The sequence below is a fragment of the Artemia sp. Qi Xiang Cuo genome, chromosome 8 (genome assembly GCF_049724085.1).
Source record: "Artemia sp. Qi Xiang Cuo chromosome 8, ASM4972408v1, whole genome shotgun sequence".
Taxonomy (NCBI): Eukaryota; Metazoa; Arthropoda; class Branchiopoda; order Anostraca; family Artemiidae; genus Artemia; species Artemia sp. Qi Xiang Cuo.
In genome coordinates this window covers 40,235,494-40,254,626 of record NC_142801.1, presented here as the reverse complement: position 1 = coordinate 40,254,626, position 19,133 = coordinate 40,235,494, and the positions used below count along the sequence as shown (strand labels likewise).

Sequence of the window (19,133 nt, the reverse complement as noted above, 5' to 3'; positions counted from 1 at the left end):
TTGTACAGGTCAATGAAAAAAAAAACAATCATGATTATCATCATTAAACAACCTCAAGACCAAAACATAATTTGAAGTTAACAGAAAGGTTGGGGTAGATTAAATGTTTTCAATTGTTGAACTTCAACAAATTAAAAATTATTAAGACTTTAAGGAGAAAATATCACTATATATATATTAAACTGTCAATACCCATTCAGTGGGGATTGAAAAGAAAATCAGGATTATCATCATTAAATAACCTTAAGACCATAACATAATTTGAAGTTAACTGAAAGGGGTAGATTAAATGTTTTCAATTGTTGAACTTAAACAAATTAAAAATTTAATGTTTAGCATGTTGCATTTGAAGTTGTTGAATTAAGCCTAAAGTACAAAATTAGTACGGCTCTCTATTAGAATGAACCACTCTATAGTGGGGGTAAATGACTAATGTCAACTATTTAATAACTAAAAGGTAAGCTTTTATAAAAGTACAAAGTTTGGGTGTTGAGACATGTTGGAATCTCAAAATGAATCATAGCTGAAAGAATGACTAACTTCACTGAAGTGAATGAATTAATATATTGAAAAACTCTTAAGCTACACAAAATAGACAGAAAAAAATAAATAAAAAGAGAAAGTAGACTCAATGAATTCAACCATCAAAGGAAAATAAAAATATGTAATATTTTGCCGGTGAATATGAATTTTAACTTTGAAATCTAATAATGCTTTAGTTCAGGTATTGTAACTCCTAGAGAAGGATTGAATTAGTGCATACTTGCATTAGGAGAATGCTAGCAACTTTTAAAAATTAATTCATTATGGCAAATATTGAAAGCAAGTTCCAAACTTCATTAAGGGATATATTATCTACTATTATATACTTGTTTAGCATGATGAAAAGGGTAAAGATGTAGATTAGCTACCACCAAAAAGAAAACTTATTTACTGTGTATTATCCAATCAATTGGGCTTTCAACCATCACAGGAAAATAAAATATGGAATATTTTGCCAGTGAATATGAATTTTAACTGTGAAATCTAATAATGCTTCAATTCAGGTTTTGTAACTCCTGGAGCAGGATTGAATCAGTGCATACTTGCATTAGGAAAATGCTAGCAACTTTTCAAAAATTAATTCATTCAGGCAAATAATGAAAGCAAGTTCCAAACACCATTAAGGGATATATTATGCACTATTGTATGCTTGTTTAGCATGATGAAAAGGGTAACGATGTAGATTAGCTACCACCAAAAAGAAAACTTATTTACTGTGTATTATCCAATCAATTGGGCTGTAAGATGCATAGATTCTGTCCAGTAGGAGCAGGATATATTGTAGGCTATATTGTGGTTCTAATGGCAGGGGTTTCTGCACACTACACAACAGGGATAGCTAGCCTAATCTGCACCTTTAACAAAGAAGAAACAAATAAACCAAAAAGCGCAAATATTGAATAAATAACTAAAGAAAAACAAATGCAAACATCTAGGCTGTGTCGCAAAAGCTGGCATAAGCCTTTTTCAAAAAAGTATAAAAATGATGTCATTTCACTAGTTGATAGATAGTCTATCATCCATCCATCCTAGGGCAGAACACGGTAGATAGGCGTGGAATAAGGGTAATTCAAATGGTCTCTGAGTTCTAGCCAGGAGTTACTGCACAGATACTGTCCAGTAGGACCAGGATATATTGTAGGCTATATCCTGCTTCTATTGACAGGGACTCTGCACCCTCCACTGAAGGGGTAGCTAGCCTTATCTCCACCTTTAGCAAAAAAGAAGCAAATAAACCAAAATTAAAAATATCAAATAAATAGTTAAAGCAATGAAAATGTCCAAGCTGTGTTTACTGTTTAGCCTACCTGATAGTCCAGTCTCCCTGGAAACTTGCTCCCATGACTTGACCAGCTGAATCTTGTTATGGTGGTCTTTGTGACTTTTATTGAAGAGCAATTCTTGAAATCGAATTGATATTACCAATTTTTCAACAGTTCCATTTTTATAAATATCAATTATTCTTCAGTTGCTAATCCGCATGCGTTTTTCCGCAAGTATTGAAAAATTTCAACGCATGCGGATTTGCGTTTCTCCGCAATATCGCAAAAAAAATCTTTGCGGAATCCGCAAATCCGCAACGATTTTCCGCAATCCGCAGCATGTGGGAACGAAGGGTAAATCCGCATGAATTTCCGCAATGTGTAAACGAACCATGAGCGTTCCATTACTTGTCCGACTAATCTCCGACGTCACATCCACCCTCATGAAACGCTTGGATTAGTAATTCTACTTGTCTGGACAAGTAATGGAACGCAGATAGTCTAGATTGAAACAGAGTTTGGTTTTATTATTAGGTTAGTCTTTTGTTTACTTGATTTTTTTAGCCTTTTAAAGTATCATGTCAGCCTAGGATTATGTAAAATTGGTGAACAAAGCAAATCTCCAAACTCAGAAGCTTTTTGTTTTGGGGAAAAAAAATTTCAGTGAGATTAACAGCCACAATGACTTTAAATCAAAAAGTTTTCAATGCCTTTATACATTCCCATCATGTTGAATAAAATGAGTAAATTGGAAAAAAAAATGTACTGGTTATGGTTACAACAAATTTGATTTGGTTAACCACACCTAAGTTAAACATGCTAATAAACTAAAAGTAGAAGCTGGCAAAATTCTACTTTAGCTACTTTTGGCTATCTTGGAAAGGGGTTAGGTTAGGAAAATGGAAATTTTAATTTTTTCTTTCAAAATTTAGGAAATGTATTTGCATATCTTCAAAACCTTAGGGCTGTTTTTTCACTCATCAATGTGCTAAGATCTTACATCTTTTGTCAGAAAACACTTAAAAGTGAAATCTTTGAACAAAGATCTTACATCTTTGGTTTTTCTGTGCAAATGTTTTTCATCATTCTGCTCTGATCAGTTGTCTGAGAACAATGATGAGTAGATCATCAGTTCTCTCATCATTGTTCTATATGGCAGAACAGTAGTGGTCTTCACACTTTTAGCTAACATCAGTGAGCTGTAAGATCTTTGAACAAAGATGAGTTAAAAAACAATAATCTTTGCAGAAAGATGTAAGATCTTAGTGCTAAGAAATGGGCCTCTTATAAATTGGTATTGAGCAAAATTTTGAAGCTGAAAACAATTTTGTTGTACTTCATTTAAGCAGAAGATCTATTTTGCAAGGTTTAACTTTTATAACACAACGATTTTTTAAAGGTCATCAAAGGTCAGGGCCCTCTAGAGGAAAAAGGAGTAGAGGTAGATACTTCAAAATACCTTCCTGGGACATACTTTAGCCTGTAGACCCATCCTAAAGGGGTCCCACAGGTTTTTCATTTTTTTGCATAACCTAAAAAGTACTTGATTTTTAATTCAAACCATTTTCCTACTGTTTCAATTTTCAAATGCTGTCAGTAAAAATAGCACTGAATTTTGCAATTTGAAACTTTGCTGTTGACAGTTCAGGGTATATTCCAATTCAGGGTATATATTTGCACATTAGGGGGGGGGGGTAAAGTTCATGGTAAATTTGCAGTGGGCCATATAATTTAGCTAGGATAGAAGTGAAAACATCATTTGATGTTTTTATGCTCTCATAATTTGTATAAAATACATTTGGGGCCCATTTAAGGGCTCAAGATGCAATTAGCCCCAGAAGCAATTATTGAGTTATGAAAGAGCATAACAAAGGCATCAAATGATGTTTTCACTTAAAACCTAGCTAAATTTTTGCACCACCTAGAAATTTACCAAAAAGAGCCTTCTTGTTTATTGAAGATTGTACTGGTATTTGAAGTATCAAATGAATAATAAAATAACTAACTAGAAGAACGATACCAGGTGCTGGTTTTCTGAATAAGGATCAGAAAAAGAATAGAGGGGAAAGGGGTTTGAAAAAGAGTTCTGATACCTCTATTACTTTCAAGAAGAGCAACAACTCACAACTTCCTTTTTATGTTCTTTCCAAATACAGTAATTTTCTTTAGTTAAAAATTCCACTATGAAATTTTAAATGGACCTTTAAGGTAACTTATTACCTTGTCCATAGTTTCAAAGTAGGATTTAAGGTTAAAAAATTGTTTAAAATTTACAATTTACTTATTAAATTTCTCAAAGAAGAGATTAGCAAAACTTTTTTAGTGTTAGAGCACTGCCACTGTGGAGTGGGTTGACAGATAAGACAGTCCATGCAGCCACTGTAGCTGAGCATTCAAAGCTGATATGAACATTCTATAGCATTCAAAGCTAAATTCAACAAGGATTAGACCAATTTTATCTTCAACCATATGGTTGGCATATGCAACCCTAGTGTTGTGTGAAATATCCCCAAGTGTTGAAGTCAGCTGTTAACAGTGATTGGTGCAGCAAGACATGGCTCACTGTCTTAGATGTGCTCATCAAGCACACCATCATAATTATCCAGTGTCTATGGGATTTATGGTTATTGATTGCAAGTGTGATTTAAGGTGTCTTCAGTGATGAGGGGTTAGCATCTTTTACTAGTGGTTTACTTATAGTTTGCTTATGATGCATTTGAGGAAATGAAACATTTGGTTTCATGTCTGCTACAGAGTGAGGCATGCAAGTAAAAATATTTTGTTAGAGCATGGTCATCTTCTCGGTTAAGGAGCTAGAAACATCTGCAAATTAGTTTACCATATGTTTCATCCCAAATAACCAGGAAAACTGAATTCAGAGACGAGTTCATAATCAAGAATTAATTTTAAAAAATTCCAGAAAAGAAGGTTTTCAAAGAACAGTAAAGGCCATATTAAACTTAAGATCAAGAGCAATAAATTCTTAGAATAATTCAAACTCAAAATCACCAGAAATTACTATTTAAGAATATATGAAACCAAAAACAGACGGAAATTATTAAAATGAGTAAAATGTAAATTGAATATGCAAATCAAGCTTAAAACAAACAAGAGTCTGGCTACTGCCTCCTTCCCTAACTGTAAGAGCTCTAGAGCCAACTGTGTCATTGGTGCTTTACTGAAAATGATTTGTATTGCAAATATTTTCTTCTGTACTTATTACAACATTGAAAATAAAAATAAAATTACAGTTAAAAAAAATCTTGAACTGATGAGCTTTCTGAAATTCATATCATTATATATCAAATATTCATTTTAGTTTTTTTAGTTCTTTCCAAGACTATTCAAGACGCATATAGTTTTTACTAACTACTGCCCCCTACTCTAACTGTAAAATTCTAAAGCCTACTGCATCATTGGCACTTTACTATAAATGATATATATTACAAATATTTTCTTTTGTATTTATTGCTACATTGAAAATACAAATAAAATTACAACTGAATAAAATCTTGACCTGATGAGCTTTCAGCAATTAATATCATTATATATCAAATATTCAGTTTTTAGTCCTTTCCAAGACTGTTGAAGACACATATAGTTTTCAGTAAAGTGCCAATGATGCAGGAGGTATCAGACTTTTACAGTTAGGGAAGGGGGCATTAGTCTGCCTCATATTTGTAGGGATTTTTGATTGTTTTAAGTTTGATTTGCATATTCAATTTAAATTTTACTTTGATTTTATGAGTTTTTGTTTCATCATTTATATTAGTATGTTTGTTTGCCATGATTGTTTATTTAATTTCTGTTTGTTATGGGTTTCATTTATTCTTTTATAATAATTTCTGGTTGTCTTGAGTGTGGAATTATTCTAGGAACTTATTTCTCTTGATTTGAAGTTTAAAGTTGCCTTTAATTTTCTTTGAAAAACTTCTTTTGGAAAGTTTTTAATGATTTTCTGTTTGTTTTTGATTGCTAAGGTTTCAGGTTTTTCAATATTCCCCATTTCAAAATATTTTTTTCAACATCTAAGTTTCATCAAAGCATCAGCACTAGTATCAAAGTAATAATAAGTAACTTACAGCCCTTGCTCCATAGATCAAAATTGTCCCATAGTAAACTAATCCTGTAGTATACAAAGTAAACTAAGGTTCTAAGTAGTAATAAGCAACTTGCATAAACTTACAGACCTTGCCCTGGTTGCTGAGAGGGGGGTTTCAACCCTGGAAGCATGATTATTTGGCCTTTTGACTATTTTGAACAAAATGGCTGTCTCAAAATTTTGAGTGGCTGCATTTGGGGACAAAGGGGGTTCAAGGGGGGGGCTTGTTGCCCTTTGATCACTTTTTGCTCTTAAAAAGGAACTAGAACTTTCAATTTACAATCAAATGAGCCCCCCCCCCCCAAAGTTAATACAACAACCCCTTCTACAAAAATCTTATATGTTGACAATGGGCAACTCACAATAAGCTACAACCCTTGCTCCCAGGGCTTTGGGGGATTTGTCAACCTGAATTATGTTTATTTGACTTTAGTACTATTTTGAACAAAAAGACTATTTCAAAATCTTGATTGGTTGCATTTGGGGAAAAAAAGGGTGAGGTGGGGCAAACCACCCCTTCAATCGAAAACCTTATTGCTTGACAATGACCAACTAGCATAACTTATACTTCTTGCCTTGAGAGCTGGGGGAGGGGTTATATCAAAACTGAAACCATACTTATTTGATATTTGGACTATTTTTTATAAAATGGCTATCTCAAAATTATGATTAGAAGCATTTGGGAAAAGAGGGTGTAGGCATAGTTATTTGACCTTTGGACTGTTTTGAACAAAAATGACTATCTCAAAACTTGAATTGGATGCATTTGGAGAAAAGAGGGTGTGTGGGAAGGCTGGCTGCCCTCCAATCAATTTTAAATCATGAAAAGGGCACTGCTACTTCTGCTGTCCAATTGCTAACTAACAGTGTTAGCTAACGAATATTTGTTTGGACAGCATAAACAGAATTGTTAGCTAACAATTCCTGGAAACGTGATATTGGGTGGGAGATTCAAACAAATATTCTGATCAAGATAGTGTGGCAGTGAGTTTATCACAGCTTGATAATATCCAGTTGATGCCAAAGCTTGAAATTGAAATAATAGAATATTTCAAAGTGTTCATATCTTATATAAGATAAAATGTAACTATCAATGCCAGCAAGCAAAACCAAGGCACAAAGCATTTTACAGAGGGTATCGAATTTAGACGAAAATTAAAACACCTGTGGCATGAGCTTTCCCAAAGTACCTGTTTAGTGTATTTACATAAATTATCCCATGTATGGGGGAATTGGATTGACCTAGTACAAAATTATAACTTGATTGTATAAGCAAAACTGTCAGGTTGTTGATCATATCAAATTGCTATGACTATTAAGTTGTCCCTATCTCTTTCTAACGATATGATTTACATCTTTTTGACACAGTAAAACTGAGGAATCAATTTAATTGATGAAAAATGTATTTTGACTGAAGGTGCAAATCGAAGGAAATTTCAATTTAGAAGAAAACTATCCACCTGCAGCACCAATAACGATGTGCAAATACCCAAACTGAGATCTTCTTGCAAAAGCTAAGTTAAAAAGTGGGGAAACAAATATTGCATTAATGAAATAAATATTTTTCTATGATTTCATTTTTTTTTTATTTCGCTATTTCTTTATTTTTAGTGTTATATATTTTTTACAATGTGTATTTAGTATCATTATTATTATTATATTATCTATGTTTATATGTAAAAATAATTAAAAAAAATTCATTATTTTTCAATTTGTCACTTCAAAAAATATCTATAATGGGTCTAAATCTAATATGGGTATAAATAATTTTATATGCGGTCTGTGGAGTCATGATGCATTTCCAAAGTGGCCCTCAAGATCACTTGGATTGGCCACCTCTGGTCTAAAGCAAATAAGGAGTCCACTTCCAAAAACAGTTATAAGTGCAATTAGGCAAAAAGAACAAAAAAGGTGGAAATCGATGGGACAAAAAATATTGATTATTGGCACTCATACAAGAAGGCTGGAAATCAGGCAATAAAGCTCCTTCAGTTGCACAGGGAATTGCAAGATTTAAATTTTATTCCACAGTCACTTGCCCTAAAAACTTTGGAAACATCTCAATAAAACCAAATATCAGAGTCTCCTTCCATTTTTTCCTCCAATGACCTTGTAACTGGTACTTCATCAGAAAACAGCCATGACAAGCTAAAAATTTCAACGAAATGCTTGCTTTAATGTCAAATTCCTCTGTTGGTGTTCAATCGCTTCTAATTATTCTTTTAATTTCCTGAAGAAATAAGGCAAAAAGCAAAAAAGTGGTTGAAATTCATGGAACAAAAAGTATTGATTTTTGACTCATACGAGTAGGCTGCAAATCAGGCAATAAAGTTCCTTCAGTTGCATAGAGAATTGCAAGATTTAAATATCGTTCCACAGTCACAAACTTGCCCTAAGAAAGCTTGGAAACATCTAAATCCAACCACACATCACAGTCTCCTTCCATCTTTTCCTTCAATGACCCTGTAATTGGTTCTTTATAAGAAAACAGCTATGACAAGCTAAAAATTTTCTACAAAATGCTTGCTTTAACGTCAAATTCCTCTGTTTTTGTTCAGTTGCTCTTAATTTTTCTTTTGAATTCCTTAAGAAACCTTTAATGCTGGGCTGAGATAAATATATACCAAAGTTCAAATTAAGTGTCTATAGCAAATGAGGAGTCTACTTCCAAAAACAGTTCTAAGTGCAATTAGGCAAAAAGTACAAAAATGGAGGGAATTGATGGAACAAACATTATTGATTTTTTGGCACTCATGCAAGAAGGTTTGAAATCAGGCAATAAAGTTTGTTCAGTTGCGCAGGGAATTGCAAGATTTGAAAATCATTCCACAGTCACAAATTTGCACTAATCAACTTTGGAAACATCCATATACAGCCAAATATCAAAGCCTCCTTCCACCTTTTCCTTCGATGACCCTGTAATTGGCTCTTTATTAGAAAACAGCTATGACAAGCTAAAAATTTGAAACTGGCTCTTTCATAGGCAGCGCAATAGTTCTGCCTAAGTAAAGAATGATGTAGGCACAATGTATTATTATTATTTTTTTTTTTGGTTTATAGTCCAGTAAATCATCGGAAAAAATCGACGATCTGGGACAAAATTGCAATATAAATGATTTTTATACCATTTTGTAGAGAAAAAAATTCTGCACAACATTTCAAAAGTCCCCAAGAATCTCCTTGGCGGAACAGGGTGAAAAACGGGAGGAAAAGGCAAAATCCAAGGGTAAACTCGAAAATTTACGACCGGTAGTTTTTGATGCTAAGAATTGTATTCCTGATGTTCTTTGGTCCAAAAAGATTGAAGATGCGTTTTTTTATTGCTGTGTAATAAGTCATTCCCCCGTTTCCCCACTTACAGGGGGGGGAAAGAGGTTGTAAATAGAGACCCTATACTGCAGTCTGCAAGACTTGTTTTCTGGGGTTTCTCAGTGCGAGAAGAATGGCTACGTTACTTTGATTGCTCTGTCATTAGCCTTTCCCCCCGTTTCCCAGTTACTAGGGACAAAGAGAGGGAAATCAAGATATCCTCTGAAGGGAAAAGATATTTATACGGTCGTACAGAATTTGGAGAGGAGACAAAGGTTTGTAACATAGTTTTTAAAACCCTTTAGCATTACTTTGTAGATAGCTTAAAGTCGTATTCGTGGAGCGACCTTTTTGCCGTTTACCGAAGATTTCCTACTTACACGTCGATCCAATTAATTAAGTAGTAATGCAGGCTTGCCGTCCCCAATCGTTGCTCGCTCCTTTACAAGTATACCTTGGAGTCCAGCTACACCAGCAATCTGGTTCACGTTTTCTAGTTGACCAGCTGAATAGGCTAGGCTTTTCTACTTCTTAATCGGAAGTGCTTTGATTCAAGCGTTCTGCTGCAGGAACTCGTGGTACAGAATTTCCAGGGATGACTTTTAAAACTTTCATGCAGTTCATTAGCGGCAATGTTGACCATAACGTTTGCACTATCGACAGAAAAGGTACTTTCCGTGGGATGGGCATGCTAGCTGCTGCCACACCAAGGCTAGCCAAATTTCCAATCATAATCCCAAGAGAGTTGTAAACCTTGAAGAACTCTAGCAGGTTGGACAAGTGCCTTTCTTCTTCTACAACAGAAGCCAAAAGGAAAACAGTCTTGTCTACAAACCCATCTCGACCATCACCTTTGACGACAAGATCGATGGCATTGACCTACTATGGCATGCAAGCCGGATACATGACACGAAACGCGTCGGATGGAGTGGATTTATGCAAGCAATTCATCATGGGTAATACAAAGGCGCTTCGTCGATTGTTTTTCTGCCTATAATCCCTCCAATTTTTCTTGTGTGTACACTACCTTACATTTTATCTCCGATAAAGCACACCGGCATGGAATGGTACAAGTTAATACTCTCGACCAACCTTTGTACATGAAAGCGGTGAACATCATCAATTCTGAGCCTGCTGATGGTCATCTCAAGGCAGCAGGTCCAATGATCGGTGGTCTTCATTGCCGTACGAGCTTTCTTGGAGCGATAGGGCACTTGATAATGGAAACAGGAATAAAAGAAGTGCTCGAATGCCTATATGCCGGTAACACCATTAAGCATATCCTTAGCAGTAAGGCTGCTTCAAGAACCTTGAGAGCGCTCGAGCATATAGATTCAGCATTGCAGGTCACTCTCATTTGTGAATCGTTTGATTCCAACAGCACCGATGATTTATGTATAAGTCATCAAGGCTTTGCAGAAGCTTCGGTAATAAGTATGGCTATACTGATTGAGGAAGTATCCCCTGAAGACACATTCAACACAGACGTAGTGCGTCAACTCTAAACATGAATCATGGAGTTTTAAAACAGGGTACAGTACATGAGGACTACCAATATATGGCTCCGGTATTCATAAATATCTGGAGTACTTAAGAAGGTCATCAGGACAGAACGGACCGAAAACTGGATGCAATATCTTCAGACATTCTCTGAGAGGCTCCCTTACTTTGCAGCTGCAGGACAAAAGCTGTATACGAAATCGGTGAGCAAATTTTCTCAGTAAATGGAAGATCTGAAACAAAGTACCCAGAAGCTGTATAAATACGTTGCGGATGGGATATTTATCTTTTAGAGAAGTGATAGAATTCCGGATGGGCTCTCTCCCGACTTAGTAATTGAGCAAGTACTGATGAGGTTGCTGGAAACAAGCAAGGGACTCGCGAGAGAAAAAGGAATGAGTGAGACGCAAAGGTTGATCTGGACAATGTCAATGCCAGTGTAAGCTGAAATTATTGAGCTTATGCAGTCACTCACCTGTGTTGAGTACGTGTCATCTGGCCAGCACGTTTTTGCCAGACCAGCTCGGATAGAAAGAGATAGAAAGGACGTAAAGGCTTTAGTAGTTTTTTTGCGCAGTCCTGTCCGTGCGACAACTGCACTCAATTGCGCATTATATCGAATGGTATGACAGCAGCAAGGGATGTCAACGCGGATGCAGCATAGGCGATAGGAAAAGAATTCTGAAGTCAATGGACGACACCGATGTGAATTGCTACATCTTCAAGCACAAAAGCATAGTGATTACGATGGCCTATCAATGCAAAATTTCACAAGCTGACGGTGAAGACGTACAGATTGACGCAAGTCTTCTGTTCCAACGTCTTTGCAGCAGCAGCAACTACAGCCGGAGGGGATATGGAAGAAACTCTCAGATTCGAACTCTCCAGCTATCCTACTTCCCTTTTCAAATCGTCAAGCCTGCCGCAACAGCCAGATAAAGTGGAGCTAGCGAAAGCTATTTGGAAATTAGAAAAGGCAGAACCTATGAACGTCCTATCAAAAGAGCCGGAAAAATGCGTGATCGATGGTGGACGGCCGCTCCAGCATATTCCATGGAAAACAAGAAACACTTTTGAACAGATTTGCAATAGTTACGTTTCATTCGTGATACAGAAGTATTCAAATGCTTCCATCTTCTTTGATGGTTAAACTTCAGATCCGTCTACCAAAGATGTTACCTAGGTTAGACGAACGAAAGGTATCCAGCGTCCAGCTGTCGATTTCACACTGAGATTGAAGCTGCAAAGAAAAAAGGAAGACTTATTGCGGAATCCCCACAATAAGCTGAACATTATCCAAGCTATTAGTAAGAATCTTGTCCAAGCCGGCCTCATTGTCCTTCATGCAGAGAGAGAGATGTGGACTTTCTTATTACATTGACAGTTGTTAATGTGGCCAAGGAAAGGGTAACTACAGTAGTCGGAAACGACACTCATTTATTGATTTTTCTCCTCCATCCCCTGCCTCCGGAAGCCATCGATCTCTAATTTGAAACCAGTACCAAGTCAAGAACCCTTTCAACTAAATACTGGCACATTAACTTTATGAATTGATCGCTGGAACAGGTTTGTAACTCTATTCTTGTTAACAACGCTTTTCTTGGTTGCGACGCGACGTCCCGTTTGTTTGGGATAGGAAAGCAGGCTGTCCTGCCATTCCTGAAAAACCATTAAGAATTTAGGAATAATTGTGAAGCATTCCTTAATCCGCGCTCTATGAAGGAAGAAGACCAGCAAGCCGGTGAAGATATTTTGCTGTGTTTCTACAAGGCTAAGAAAGGGGAGTGTCTCAGCAAAGCTAGGTACAAGGTTTTTATTAAAAAAATGAAAAGCTCAAAGACATCAACGTTTGTGAGCCCAGAGAGACTTTCACCAACTCCATCGGTTGTGAAATTTTATTCTTATAGAGTCTTCTATCAGGTAATGAAATGGCGTAATACTGCTTTAGAACTCAACCCGAAAGACTGGAGTTGGTGATTGTGTGACAGACGTCTCACTCCGATCACGACAGACATCGGACCTACTCCGTATCATCTGCTAAATGTGATTCGCTGCAATTGCACGCGTTCCAACTGCGACAGTTCACGCTGTAGTTGCCAAGAAATGGATTGCCTTGCACACTTGCTTGCAAAGACTGACAAGGGATTGCGCGTTCCAATAAAGATGTTTTGTTGATAACGATGAAGAAGACGATGTTTAGTACAAATCCTTGATCTTATTTTAGTTCAATCAAAACCGTAAATTATCTTTTGCTGTGATTACCGAAGTTACCTGATTTGTTTAATTTTTCACATTTAGTTTTGTCTTATGTTTCTATTATATAGTCGAGAAGTAAATCTGTCCGTGTACTCCGTAGGCCCGATCCATTGTCACCCCTACGGTGAAAACACTACAGAAAAGAAAGATACGAATATAATACCATGTTTTTTGAAATTATCGAGTCAAAAAACCTCGGGGAGGGGGGGCAACATTTTGACCAGCCATATCGCACAACTCTCGAGAATACTGTTTTCCCCCTCCTCCTTCCCCGCTAAAGGGAGAAATCGAACCAAGTCCAGCGATAAAACAATATAACTTTCTTTTTTTGTGTTCTCTGCACAAAAAAAGAGCAGACGATTCGTGCAGAAAATTCGAGCGCACAATAAATCTGCCCCTGAATTTTTCCAATTTTCCCCCTGTTTTTTACCCTGTTCCGCCAAGGGGATTTTTGGGGACTTTTGATATGCTGTACAGAATTCATTTCTCTATAAGACGATGTAAAAATCTTTAATATTGCAATTTTGTCCAAGAGTTTCGTAGATTTACTGGACTATTAAGACCAGGGCACTTTGTATCGAAGGAGTTGTCATAGAAACTTCAAAAATGGCTCATTCGTTTGAAAATTGGAAGGGCTTGTCCCCCTTTTAATAGTCGAAAGTGATTGGAAGGCACCTAACTCCCCTTCCACGTCCACCATTTCCCCAAACACATCGAATTAAAATTTTGAGATAGCCATTTTGTTCAACGTAGTTTAAAAATCTAGAAATTACGTCTTTGAAGAGGACACTCCCGCCACAGCCCTCAGGGCAAGGGTTTTAAGTTATGCCCTGGGGGAATATAAGGTTTTTTTTTTTTTTTAGAAAGCCTTGTCATAGAAACATAGGAAATGGCTCATTCGATTGGAGATTCAAAGAACTAGTGCCCTTTTTAATATTCAAAAGTGATTGGAGGGCAACTAACCCCCCTCTCACACCCACCATTTCCCCAAACACATGCAATGAACATTTTGAGATTGCCATTTTTTCAACGCAGTTGAAAATTCTGGAAAACAGGTCTTTGACGATGACCCCCCCCCCCACAGCCCTCAGGACAAGGGTTGTAAGTTATGCCTTGGGGTCATATGAGGTTTTTTATAGAAGGCATTGTCGTAAAAACTTCAAAAAGGGCTCATTCGATTGGAAACTGAAAGGGATAGTGCTCTTTTTAATAATTGAAAATGATTGGAAGGCAATTAACCCCTCTCTCACACCCACCATTTCCCCAAACACATCCAATGAAAATTTTGAGATAGCCATTTTTTTCAGCGTAGTTGAAAGTTCTGTAAAGCAGGTCTTTGAAGATGACAACATCCCCCCCCCCCACAGCCCTCAGGGCAAGGGTTGTAAGTTATGCCCTGGGGGCATATAAGGTTTTTAGAGAAAGTGTTGTCGTAAAATTTTTAAAAAGGGCCCATTCGATTGGAAATTGAAAGGGCTAGTGCACTTTTTAATAGTAGAAAGTGATTGGAGGGAAACTAACCCCTCTCTCACGCCCCCCCCCAGTTCCCCAAACACATCCAATCAAAATTTTGATATATCCATTTTGTTAAACATAGTTGAAAGTTCTGGAAACTAGGTCTTTGAGGATGATAACCCCCATCAGAGCCCTCAGAGCAAGGGTTGAAAGTTATGCCTGGGGGTATATAAGGTTTTTATAGAAAGTGTTGTCGAAGAAAACTTCAAAAAGGGCTCATTTGATTGGAAATTGAAAGGGCTAGTGCCCTTTTTAATAGTCGGAAGTGATTGGAGGGTAACTAACCCCCCTCTCACGCCCATCATTTCCCCAATTACACCCAATCAAAATTTTGAGATAGCCATTTTGTTCAACATATTTGAAATTTCTGGAAACTAGGTCTTTGAGGATGAAAACCCCCTCTCCCCACAGCCTTAATGGTAAGGCTTGTAAGTTATGCCCTGGGGTCATATAAGGTTTTTATTGAAATGGTTGTCATAGAATCTTCAAAAAGGGCTCGTTCGATTCGAAATTGAAAGGGCTAGTGTACTTTTTTATAGTAGAAAGTGATTGGATGGCAACTAACCCCCCTCTCACGCCCAACATTTCTTCAAACACATCTAATCAAAATTTTGAGATAGCCATTTTGTACAATGTAGTTTAAAGTTCTGGAAATTAGATCTTTGAGGATGACAACCGCCCTCCTCCACAACCCACTGTTGTAAGTTATGCCCTGTGGTCATATAAGGTTTTTATAGAAAGTGTTGCTGTAGAAACTTCAAAAAGGGCTCATTCAATTGGAAATTGAAAGGGTTAGTGCCCTTTTTAATTGTCGAAAGTGATTGGAGAGCAATTAACCTCCCTCTCACGCCCACCATTTCCCCAAACACATCCAATCAAATTTTGAGATAGCCATTTTGCCCAACGCAGTTAAAAGTTCTGGAAATTAAGTTTTTGAGAATCACAAATTCCCCACACCACTCAGGGCAAGGTTTGAAAGTTGTGTCCTGGGGGACATATAAGGTTTTTATAGATAGCGTTGTCGATAGAAATTCAAAAAGGGCTCAGTCAATTTGAAATTGAAAGGGCTACTGCCTTTTTTAAGAGTCGAGAGTGATGGGAGGGCAACTAACCCCCCTCTCACGGCCACCATTTCCCCAAACACACCCAATAAAAATTTTGAGATAGCCATTGTGTTTAACGTAGTTGAAATTTCTGGAAATTAGATCTTTGAGGATGACAATTCCCCCCCCCCTCTCCCACAGCCTTACTAGTAAAGGTTGTAAGTTATGCCCTGGGGGTATATAAGATTTTTTTATAGAAAAGATTGTCATAGAATCTTCAAAAAGGGCTCGTTCGATTGGAACTTGAAAGGGCTAGTGCACTTTTTGATAGTAGAAAGTGATTGGAGGGCAACTAACCCCCCTCTCATGCCCACCATTTTCCTAAACAAATCTAATAAACCCTTGTAGATAACTATTTTGTTCAACGTAGTTGAAAGTTCTGGAAATTATGTCTTTGGGGATGACAAACCCCCCACACTCCTCAGGGCAAGGGTTGTAAGTTATGCCCTGGGGGCATATACGTTTTGTATAGATAGTGGTCTCGTAGAAACTTCAAAAAGGGCTCATTTGATTGAAAATCGAAAGGGCTAGTGCCTTTTGTAATAGTAGAAAGTGATTGGAGGGCAACTAACCCCCCTCTTACGCCCACCATTTCCCCAACACCCCCCCTTCTCACGCCCATCATTTCCCCAAACACACCCAATCAAAATTTTGAGATATCCATTTTGTTCAACGTAATTGAACGTTCTGGAAATGAGATCTTTGAGGATGATAACCCCCATCAGAGCCCTTAGAGCAAGGGTTGCAAGTTATGCCTGGGGGCATATAAGGTTTTTATAGAAAGTGTTGTCGAAGAAAACTTCAAAAAGGGCTCATTTGATTGGAAATTGAAAGGGCTAGTGCCCTTTTTAATAGTCAGAAATGATTGGAGAGTAACTAATGCCCCTCTCACGCCCATCATTTCCCCAAACACACCCAATCAAAATTTTGAGATAGCCATTTTGTTCAACGTAGTTGAAAATTCTGAAAATTAGGTCTTTGAGGATGAGAACCCCCTCACCCCACAGCCTTAATGGTAAGGGTTGTAAGTTATGCCATGGGGGCATATAAGGTTTTTATTGAAATAGTTGTCGTAGAATCTTCAAAAAGGGCTTGTTCGAATCGAAATTGAAAGGGCTAGTGTACTTTTCTATAGTAAAAAGTGATTGGATGGCAACTAACCCCCCTCCCACGTCCAACATTTCCCCAAACACATCTAATCAAAATTTTGAAATAGCCATTTTGTACAATGTAGTTTAAAGTTCTGGAAATTAGGTCTTTGAGGATGACAACCGCCCTCCCCCACAACCCCCAGGGTAAGGGTTGTAAGTTATGCCCTGGGGTCATATAAGGTTTTTATAAAAAGTGTTGCCGTAGAAACTTCAAAAAGGGCTCATTCAATTGGAAATTGAAAGGGCTAGTGCCCCTTTTAATTGTCGAAAGTGATTGGAGAGCAATTAACCTCCCTCTCACGCCCACCATTTCCCCAAACACATCCAATCAAAATTTTGAGATAGCCATTTTGTTCAACGTAGTTGAAAGTTCCGGAAGTTATATCTTTGAGGATCACAAATTCCCCACACCCCTCAGGGCAAGGGTTGTAAGTTATGCCCTGGGGCAATATAAGGTTTTTATAGATTGTGATGTTGTAGAAATGTCAAAAAGGGCTCACTCAATTGGAAATTGAAAGGGCTAGTTCCTTTTTTGAAGGTCGAAAGTGATTTGAGGGCAACTAACCCCTCTCTCACGCCCACCATTTTCCCAAACACACCCAATCAAAATTTTGAGATAGCACTTTTGTTTAATGTAGTTGAAAGTTCTGGAAATTAGGTCTTTGAGGATGACAATCCCCCCCCCTCCCCCCGGCGTAATGGTAAAGGTTGTAAGTTATGCCCTGGGGGTATATAAGATTTTTATAGAAAGGATTGTCATAGAATCTTCAAAAAGGGCTCATTCAATTGGAGATTGAGACGGCTAGTGCACTTTTTAATAGTCGAAAGTAATTGGAGGTCAACTAACCCCCCTCTCACGCCCACCATTTCCCCAAACACATCCAATCAAAATTTTGAAATAGTCATTTTGTTCAACGTAGTTTAAAGTTCTGGAAATTAGGTCTTGGACGGTGAAAACCCCCCCACACTCCTCAGAGCAAGGGTTGTAAGTTATGCCCTGGGGCCATATAAGGTTTTTATAGATTGCGTTATCGTAGAAATTTCAAAAAGGGCTCACTCAATTTGAAATTGAAAGGGCTAGTTCCTTTTTTGAAAGTCGAAAGTGATTGGAGAGCAACTAACCCCCCTCTCACGCCCACCATTTCCCCAAACACACCCAATCAAAATTTTGAGATAGCCATTGTGTTTAACGTAGTTGAAAGTTCTGGAAATTAGGTCTTTGAGGATGACAATTCCCCCCCCCCTCTCCCCCAGCCTTACTAGTAAAGGTTGTAAGTTATGCCCTGGGGGTATATAAGATTTTTTTATAGAAAAGATTGTCATAGAATCTTCAAAAAGGGCTCGTTCGATTGGAACTTGAAAGGGCTAGGGCACTTTTTAATAGTAGAAAGTGATTGGAGGGCAACCAACCCCCCTCTTATGCCCACCATGTCCCCAAACACATCCAATCAAAATTTTGAGATAGCCATTTTGTTCAACGTAGTTTAAAGTTCTAGAAATTATGTCTTTGAGGATGACAAACCCCCCACACGCCTCAGGGAAAGGGTTGTAAGTTATGCCCTGGGGCCATATAAGTTTTTTATAGATAGTGTTGTCGTAGAAACTTCAAAAAGGGCTCATTTGATTGAAAATCGAAAGGGCTAGTGCCTTTTGTAATAGTAGAAAGTGATTGGAGGGCAACTAACCCCCCTCTTACGCCCACCATTTCCCCAACACCCCCCCCCCCTCTCACGCCCATCATTTCCCCAAACACACCCAATCAAAATTTTGAGATATCCATTTTGTTCAACGTAATTGAACGTTCTGGAAATGAGATCTTTGAGGATGATAACCCCCATCAGAGCCCTTAGAGCAAGGGTTGCAAGTTATGCCTGGGGGCATATAAGGTTTTTATAGAAAGTGTTGTCGAAGAAAACTTCAAAAAGGGCTCATTTGATTGGAAATTGAAAGGGCTAGTGCCCTTTTTAATAGTCAGAAATGATTGGAGAGTAACTAATGCCCCTCTCACGCCCATCATTTCCCCAAACACACCCAATCAAAATTTTGAGATAGCCATTTTGTTCAACGTAGTTGAAAATTCTGAAAATTAGGTCTTTGAGGATGAGAACCTCTCCCCACAGCCTTAATGGTAAGGGTTGTAAGTTATGCCATGGGGGCATATAAGGTTTTTATTGAAATAGTTGTCGTAGAATCTTCAAAAAGGGCTTGTTCGAATCGAAATTGAAAGGGCTAGTGTACTTTTCTATAGTAAAAAGTGATTGGATGGCAACTAACCCCCCTCCCACGTCCAACATTTCCCCAAACACATCTAATCAAAATTTTGAAATAGCCATTTTGTACAATGTAGTTTAAAGTTCTGGAAATTAGGTCTTTAAGGATGACAACCCCTCCC

General features: G+C 37.6%; 3 protein-coding genes across 3 annotated transcripts in view; 1 reads left to right on the top strand and 2 right to left on the bottom strand.

Moving 5' to 3' along the window:
- The window catches only part of LOC148949396 (RNA-binding protein 45-like), a 161,472-nt gene that overhangs the window by 52,507 nt on the left and 89,832 nt on the right, over positions 1 to 19,133 (bottom strand). The window lies entirely within an intron of this gene.
- The window catches only part of LOC148949397 (RNA-binding protein 45-like), a 223,149-nt gene that overhangs the window by 163,904 nt on the left and 40,112 nt on the right, over positions 1 to 19,133 (bottom strand). The window lies entirely within an intron of this gene.
- LOC148949398 (RNA-binding protein 45-like) overlaps positions 2,227 to 19,133 on the top strand; it is a 36,957-nt gene continuing 20,050 nt past the window's right edge. Inside the window, exon 1 of the mRNA XM_089093562.1 lies at positions 2,227 to 2,339. The gene's annotated coding sequence lies outside the window, so the exon portion shown is untranslated. The remainder of the gene's footprint in view (positions 2,340 to 19,133) is intronic.